Here is a 7,891-nt window from a genome sequence, read left to right on the forward strand (position 1 = left end):
AGAGCCCCCCTCTCACAACCCCTCCCAAAGCATTGGGGGGACCCCAAAACTGCCTCAGGAATGGGACATACCCTGAGATCCCTTCAGGAATGTGGGATACCCCAGAACCCACTGAGGAACGGGGTCCCCCCGGCCTCATCATGCGCAGCCTTCAGCTGTCTCAGGCAGAGCCCATCCCGCCCTCAGCAGCCCCAGCCCAGCCCAGCCCAGCCCTCCTGGGCAGGAAGCCCCAATGGCCGAGCCGGCCTGGGACACTTGCAGGGATGCGGGGGCAGCCGCAGCTTCTGGGGCCAGCCTGGGCCAGGCCCTGAGCGCCCTGCCAGGGAACCATTGCTGCCCCACATCCCATCTCAGCCTGCCCTCGGGCAGCGGGAAGCCGTTCCCTGGGGCCCGGCCCCGCAGGCCCTTGGCAAGAGTCTCTCTCAGCCAGCAATTGCTGCTCCTCCCTGCTGCGGGGCCCAAGCTGCAAGTTGATTTTCTGCCGCTGGCCCCGGCCCAGCCCCGAGCCAGGGCCAGGACCTTGCCCTGGAGCTCTGCGGGCGCTGCCTTTGTGCGGCCGCAGCGCAGCGGCCGCAGCTCGGAGCTGCCCTTTGTGTCCCCGCCGGCAGCTGCCAGAGCTGGCGGGGCCGGGCCAGGGCCGGGCCAGCCCCGGCCTTCCCGGCTCTGGGACACAGCGGCGGCAGCCCCAGCCTTCCAGCCCTGCACACGCTCCCACACAAGCCTCCAGAGCCGCGGCCACGCAACGCAACTGACCGGCCGCTGACCCCCCAGCCTGGCCTGATGGCCATTCCTCTGCCCACACCTCGGCCAAGCTCCCCTTGGCCACCTCCTGAGCCACAGTGCCACACACAAGTGGCACATACAGCTACACAGCTCTGCCCACAGCTGGCAGGGAACGTTCCTTCAACAGAAAAACCACCAAGAAAAAGAGAACTGCCCCCAGCAGAGCTGTTCCCTCCTGCAGTAGTTACACCTGCACACCCACAGCGCCTGAGACTGCAAGCAATGAGCATTCCCTGGGCACATGTGCAGCCCAAGCAGCTCGAGGACAGCCTTGCAGCAGGACTGCTCTCAGCTGAGCCAAAAAGGCCCCTCTGGCAGCTGCAGGGCCATTGCAAAGGGCAAGGGCCAGAGCCTGGGCCCACGGCGGAGGAAAGGGCTCTCAATTCCCCTGCCCTGCCACCTCAACCCTGTTCCCAGGCTGCTTCCCACACAGGATTCCTCTGCAGGACTGCGGAAAGCTGAGAGGCAGCTCTGGCTTCTCCACTTCTCCTGTGCTAAAGCTGCCTGGCAGAAGAAATGGAGGGACAGCTCTGGTGGCACAATCCCTCCCGGCCCAGGGCACAGCGCTGGGAAGGTCTTTCCGTGCCGAGGCTTTGCTGCGGCCAAGGAAAGCTCCTGGCTCAGGGTCACCTTTCCTGCTGGGCCAGAGCCCCCGAGTGGCCCAGCAGCAGCAGAGAATTCCAGCACAGCCCCGGCACGGGCAGGGCGGCCCTGGGCGGGCTGCGGGAGCCGGCAGCGCCTGAGCTCAGAGCAGCTGAGCCCGGGGGCTCTTGGCCAAGGCCGAGGCCCAGCGAGCATTTCTCAGCTCGCGGGGTGGCCTGGAAAGGTGCTGGGGGGGATCATTCACCCCCCAGGGCGGTCCCAGTGGCTCCCAGGATTTCCATGTCCGTGCTCCCAGCGCTGCTCCCAGCCCTGATCCCTGGGGATGGCAATGTCCCGCTCCCTTCCCGGGGCAGGCTCACACCTGAGCCAGGTGTGCAGGGCAGGACCTTGCCCTGAGCCCAAGCCCTGTCCCCCCTGCAGGATCTGCTTCCCATCGGCCTCTTCCTCCTGCGGCCCCAAGCCCAGCTCGGTGCTGAACGAAGGGCGCTGGGCCGGGGTCATCCCCCGGCGGGGGCTGCGCACCCCCTCTGCCCCCTCCCCAAATTCCCTCCCGGGGCAACAGGGGCTGGCTCAGGAGCCCTGTGGGCAGGGAAAAGAGGGTGACTCCGGGAAGGGGGGGGTTCACACACACTCTGGGGGGACACACACGGCCCCTGGGGATCCCCCCTCACCTTCTCCTGCAGTGCCAGGAGGGTGAACCCCAACATGGAGCCACCAGACCCCCAGCAGCATCTTGGGGGTAGGGTCTGGTGGCAGCTTTGGGGGTCTGGGGGAGAGGTCACAACTGCCCTAAAACCCCCTCCCAGCCCCACAGCCACTCCCGGACCCCTCAAACCACCCCACAGCTCCTGGCCAGGAACTCCCCAACCACTCCCTGCATCATAAATGACCCCAAGAACCACAAAATTCTCTCCAAGCCACACAGCCCAGCCAAGATCACCAAAACTCTCTCAGAGACCGCCCCAAAAGGCCCCTCCAAGCACCACCAATGCCCTCAAGAGACACAAAAGCCCAGCCCAGTCCCCCAAGGAGCCCCCAGACACCCTCCCACCCCCCATGGCACCGACCAGGACAGGCTGGGGGACAGGAACATCCACAGCCCAGAGCACCTCAGGCACTTCAGCAACGATTTGGGCACTTGGGAGGTCACACCCCAAAGGGGGAGACCCAGGGCAGGGACTGGGACAGACAACCGGAATTCCTGGAGAACAGATGGGCTCAGGTGGACACGTTCTCCCAGCACAACTACGAGATTGTGGCCCCAATCTGCCCGGCTTCACAGCCCCACAACACTCAGATCCTCCCGAATATTCCCCTGAACAGCAAAGTCACCCTCAAATTCTGGTAAAATGGTGCCGCTTTAGATCTCTTTGTTTAATTTCTTTATTTTTACCCCAATTTTGGTTGTTTCAGTAGGATTAACACAGAAGTTACTTAGGTGGCAGAAGATCTTCAAGATCATCCAGGGTTGCTTGATACCACCAGTAGAAACAATTGGACAGAGCAGATGAAAATTTTAGGGTGTAAAGGTAAAAAAATCAGCTCATCCCAATGGATCTCCAATGTTGATCTGAGTCCCGATGGATGTTCCTGCCCCTGCATTCACCCAGGTGCCAATGGGGATCCAGGAGAACGTGGAGAGCACCAGCCAGGGCTCTTCCCAACCTGGATCACAGGGAATGTGGGTCACCAGGGCTCTGCCAAACGTGGCTCCTCTGATGGGAGATGGAGTTGGAGCAGAGGACAAAGCTCTTGCCACAGTCGGGGCACTCGCAGGGCTTCCCTTAGTGGTACCTCCGTTGGTGTCTGGTCAAGTGAGAGCTCCTGGAGAAGCTCTCCCCACACTCGGGACACTCGTAGGGCCTCTCCCCGGTGTGGATGCGCCGGTGCTTGATGAGGTCAGAGTTGTACCTAAAGCCCTTCCTGCAGTCGGGGCAGCGGAAGGGCCTCTCATCCGTGTGAATCCGCTGGTGCAGGAGGAGACTGGAGCTGGTGTGAAACCTCTTCCCACACTGGGGACACTCATGGGGCCTCTCCCCGGTGTGGATGCGCCGATGCTTGATGAGGTCAGAGTTGTACCTAAAGCCCTTCCTGCAGTCGGGGCAGCGGAAGGGCCTCTCATCCGTGTGAATCCGCTGGTGCCAGAGGAGACTGGAGCTGGTGTGAAACCTCTTCCCACACTCCCCACACTCGTAGGGCCTCTCCCCGGTGTGGATGCGCTGGTGGATGATCAGGTGGGAGCTGTACCTGAAGCTCTTCCCACATTCCCCACACTTGTGGGGCTTCTCCCCATTGTGAAGCTGCTCATGAACCACCAGCTCTGACCTCTGGCTGCATCTCCGGCCGCCTTCCCCGCACAGGGTGGGTCTTTCCTCCTCAGAGCACCCTGGGCTGCGTTTGCAGCCCCTCCTCCTGTGGGATCTCCGGGGCTTTTCCTCCCCGTTGGATTCCTGCGCCGTGGAGCCGCTCAAAACGGCCTCTTCCACCAGGTTCTGCCGTGGGCATTTGTCCTCCCTGGGCTCCGTCCTCAGCTCCTTGCCTGGGGAGGAAGGACAAGGAGAGGATGGGATTTGCCTCCGTGCCACAGGGAAGGGCAAGGAGATCCCCCCAGTCCGTCCACGGCAGGACGGCGTCGGCAGCGGGGTTGTCCTGCAGCCGGGGGCGATGCTGGGCTGGGAGATGGAGCAGGAGAGAGGGGAAAGGGGCACTGACTTCCTCCTCACCTGCCTGGGGCTCCCGGGGCATCTTCCTCTTCCTCACAGCCTCCTCCTCCATCTGGCCAAGGGTTGGGAATGGGAAATCCTGGTTTGGGGAGAAACTAGGGATGAGTGTCCTGGGTTGGGGCTTCCTACTGCTCAAGTCCATCTCTAGAAGTCACCGGTGTCCATAAAAACCAACAAAAAATTGACAGTGACTCCAAAAGAATCCTCCAGGAGTCCCCCCTTTCCAGTCTCCTCACTTTGGGTTCTGGGGGCCTCCCTTGTCAGGGCTGCTGGTTGTTCCATGGGTCCTGGGGATCCCCCTCTCCGGGGTCCTGCTTAGGGATGCTGGGGGTTTCAGGGGTCCCACAGGTCCCTTTTTTCCTGATTCTGCTTTGGCTCCCAGAGGTCCCAGGGTCTCCCTCTTCAGCCTCCCTCCACTCCAGGCACTTGAGGCTCCCCTCTCTCCTCACCCCCCCTTTCAGGGACGAGGGGTCCCAGCCCCACCTCATCTCCAGGCCCCCCCACCCCTCCAGGCTCTTGGGGGTCCCCCAGCTCTGGTATCATCCCTCTCTGCTCTCCCCACTCCAGGGGTCCCGTGTTCCAGCCCCCAGCTCTCCTGGGGATCCCCAAAGCCAAAGTCCAACCCTGCAAGTACCGGGTGATCCTCACATGGACCCCCACGGGGCAATTATGGCTCAGCTTTGGAGTCCTGCAAGACCCACATATCCCCTCTGGCCCAAAAAATCCCTCCCAGGGACATGCAAGGACATCTGGGGCTCGATTCCAGAATCTGCAAGCTCCAAACACCCCTTCAAAAAAACCCCTCCTGGTGATGCCCCGATAGATTTGGGGTGAGCTCCCCCTCCCCGCTCACCTGCAGGATGGGGGGGAAGATGCTACCGGGGCTGGGGGTGCTGCGGACACAGTGGGCGGGCGGTGGAACCTCGTGGTTCTCCTGCTCCTCCTCCTCCTCTCTCCCTCCTCTCCCTCCCGCTCCTCCTCCACTCCCACCCTGCCCCCCCTTTCCCATCCCCTCTGCCCCACGGCTGCCCCAGCACCGGCTGCTGTGGGGGGGGAGCCCCGATCAGCCCCAGGCATGGACAGGGGGTTGGGGACCCCCCCAGTGCGGATCCCTCCCTTCCCCAGAGCCCCAGGGAATCGCTCCAGGCCTCAGGTGCTGGGGGACAGGGCTGGATCCCCATGGAACCGCTCTTCTTCTGGCCCAACCCCACCTTTCCCTCCCCTTTCTCAGCGTTCCCCCAATCCACAGCCCCATTCCAGCTCAATTTGGGTGTCCCAGCCCCCTCCCGCTTTGTTTGGGGCTCCCAGCCCCCTATCGCCCCCCCCCCCACCTTCTGCACTTTCCCCATCCCCAATCCCCACCGCCCCTCCCCCGGCCTTGATATTTGGGTGTTCCAGGCCCCTCGTGCTCACTTTGGGGGTTCCATTCCCCATTTCGCTCAATTTGGGGTCCCAGACCCGCCCCCCTTCTCACCGCTCACCCCGCGGCCGGGGGGGCTCCCAGCACCACCAGTGCCACCAGTGCGGCCCCAGCTGCCCCCACCCGCCCCATGCCCAGCGCCGGGCGCTGCCCACAGCCCCAAAGCAGCCGCGCTGTGCCCTGGGGGGTCCCCAGAGCGGCCCCGCCCCGCACGGCACTGGGAGCACCAGTCCGGACCAGTGCGGAGCGCGGGCGGGCGGCATCAGCCGTGCCCGGGCAGGGCCGGGCCCCGCGGGGCTCCCGCCCGCACTCGGCCCCCGCCGGGACAGCGCGGGGGGGCCCGGCCTGGCCGCCCCCACCTCCCCCTCCCCAAATTCCGCTCCGGGGGGCGCTGGCGGCGGGGGGGGCTCAGCTGGGGCCAGAGCTGCCGGAGCCACGTGTCCCCCGCTGCCGGCACCACCCCCTCAGGATTAGGGGTGCCCCAAAACTCCCTCCGAGCTGCCGGATACCCCGCACGCCCCTCAGGAGTGGGGTCCCCCCGGCCTCATCATCCCCAACCTTCGGCTGCCTCAGCCCAGGCCCCATCCCGCCCATCCCCCTCCGCCACACTTCATCCCACCCCCCAATCCACATCCCACCCTTCCCGGGCCCCATCCCGCCCCATCCCATTTCTCCCGGCAGCCGCCACCGGGACCCCAAAAACCCCGCGTGCCGGGGGCTCCCCAAAATCCCCCAAGGGGCATTTCCGACTCACATTTGGAGCCCTGCAAGATCCAAACATCCGCCTCCCCCCTCCACCCCATCAAACCCCCTTCCCGCAGGAATCAACAAAGATATTTGGGGCTCGGTGCTGGAGTCCTCCAAGCTCCAAAAATCCCCTCTCCCAAAACAACCCCAGGCACCGCCCGAGATATTTGGGGCGAGCCCCTCCCCGGTCACCTGCGGGATGGGGGGACCGCTGCCCCCAGAGCCGAGAGCTGCGGACACAGAGAGCGATGGATGCACGTGGAGGCTCCTCTTAGAGGCTCCTCTTCCCGCCTCCTCTGTCCCGCCTCCTCTGTCCCGCCTCCTCTGTGCTGCCTCCTCTGTCCCGCCTCTTCCTCCCGCCCCTCCCCCTTTATCCCTCCTCTTCCTCCCGCTCCTGCTCCTCCATCCGTCCTCCGTCCAGCAGCTCCGCTGCCGCCCCCAACCCTCGGGCTGGACCGTGGGGTCTGGGACACAGCCCCGTGCTGGGGGGCAGAGCCGCTGCTGGGGCCATCGCTGTGTCCAGGGCATCCTTTGTGGCCCTCGGGCAGCTCCAGGCTCCCGAGGGCTCCCCGAGGGTTTCTGTGGCTGTCCCTGCTCCCCAAATCTGTTGCGTTTAATGCCCAAGCACGGCAGCCCCGTGCCCTGTGGCAGCAGCCGGTGCCAGGACACAGCCCCGGGAGCTGCGCTAAAGCCCGGCCGTGCCCAGGAGGGACTGAGGGGAGGGGACTTCATAAGGATCCCCCCTCTGCGCCCCTGGCTGCGCACGGAAAGGTTCTTTAGTGCATGGGAGCGATTTTCCGGGATTTCTGGGCTCGGCGGGGCCGAGGCGGCGGCAGCGGGAGCCGCGGGGCCCGGCACGTGGGGGCGGCCGGGCTGGAAAAGTGCGCGGGGCCCCAGCGCGGTGCCCGAGGGCTGAGCGGAGCTGACGGGAACAAGCCCCGGAACCCCCCGGTGCCCGAGGGCTGAGCGGAGCTGACGGGAACAAGCCCCGGAACCCCCCGGTGCCCGAGGGCTGAGCGGAGCTGACGGGAACAAGCCCCGGAACCCCCCGGTGCCCGAGGGCTGAGCGGAGCTGACGGGAACAAGCCCCGGAACCCCCCGGTGCCCGAGGGCTGAGCGGAGCTGACGGGAACAAGCCCCGGAACCCCCCGGTGCCCGAGGGCTGAGCGGAGCTGACGGGAACAAGCCCCGGAACCCCCCGGTGCCCGAGGGCTGAGCGGAGCTGACGGGAACAAGCCCCGGAGCCCCCCGGTGCCCGAGGGCTGAGCGGAGCTGACGGGAACACCCCGCTCGTCTCCGCCGCTCGAAGCCGCTTCCCCGGCTCCTGCTGCCGCCGCCGCCCGGCCCCGGCGCGGTCCCGCGGGGTCGCCGCTCTTCGCGCAGCTGGAGGGGCTCGATCCGAGCCGCGCCCCGCCCGTCCCTCGCTGCGGCTCTTGCGGTGACACGGAGCGGCCGAGACCCCGCGCTGCTGCCCCGACGCTCCCTCGCTGCAGCTCTTTCAGTCACTGCGCAGCCGCCACTCCCCGTGCACTTCTTCTAGAATTTATTATTCCATTCTCCTTCTTTTATTCCATTCGCACCTCCCATCCCACGCCCTCCGCTGCGGCTCTTTCAG

The sequence above is a fragment of the Coloeus monedula genome (genome assembly GCF_965178545.1).
Source record: "Coloeus monedula genome assembly, contig: HAP1_SCAFFOLD_73, whole genome shotgun sequence".
Lineage (NCBI taxonomy): Eukaryota > Metazoa > Chordata > Aves > Passeriformes > Corvidae > Coloeus > Coloeus monedula.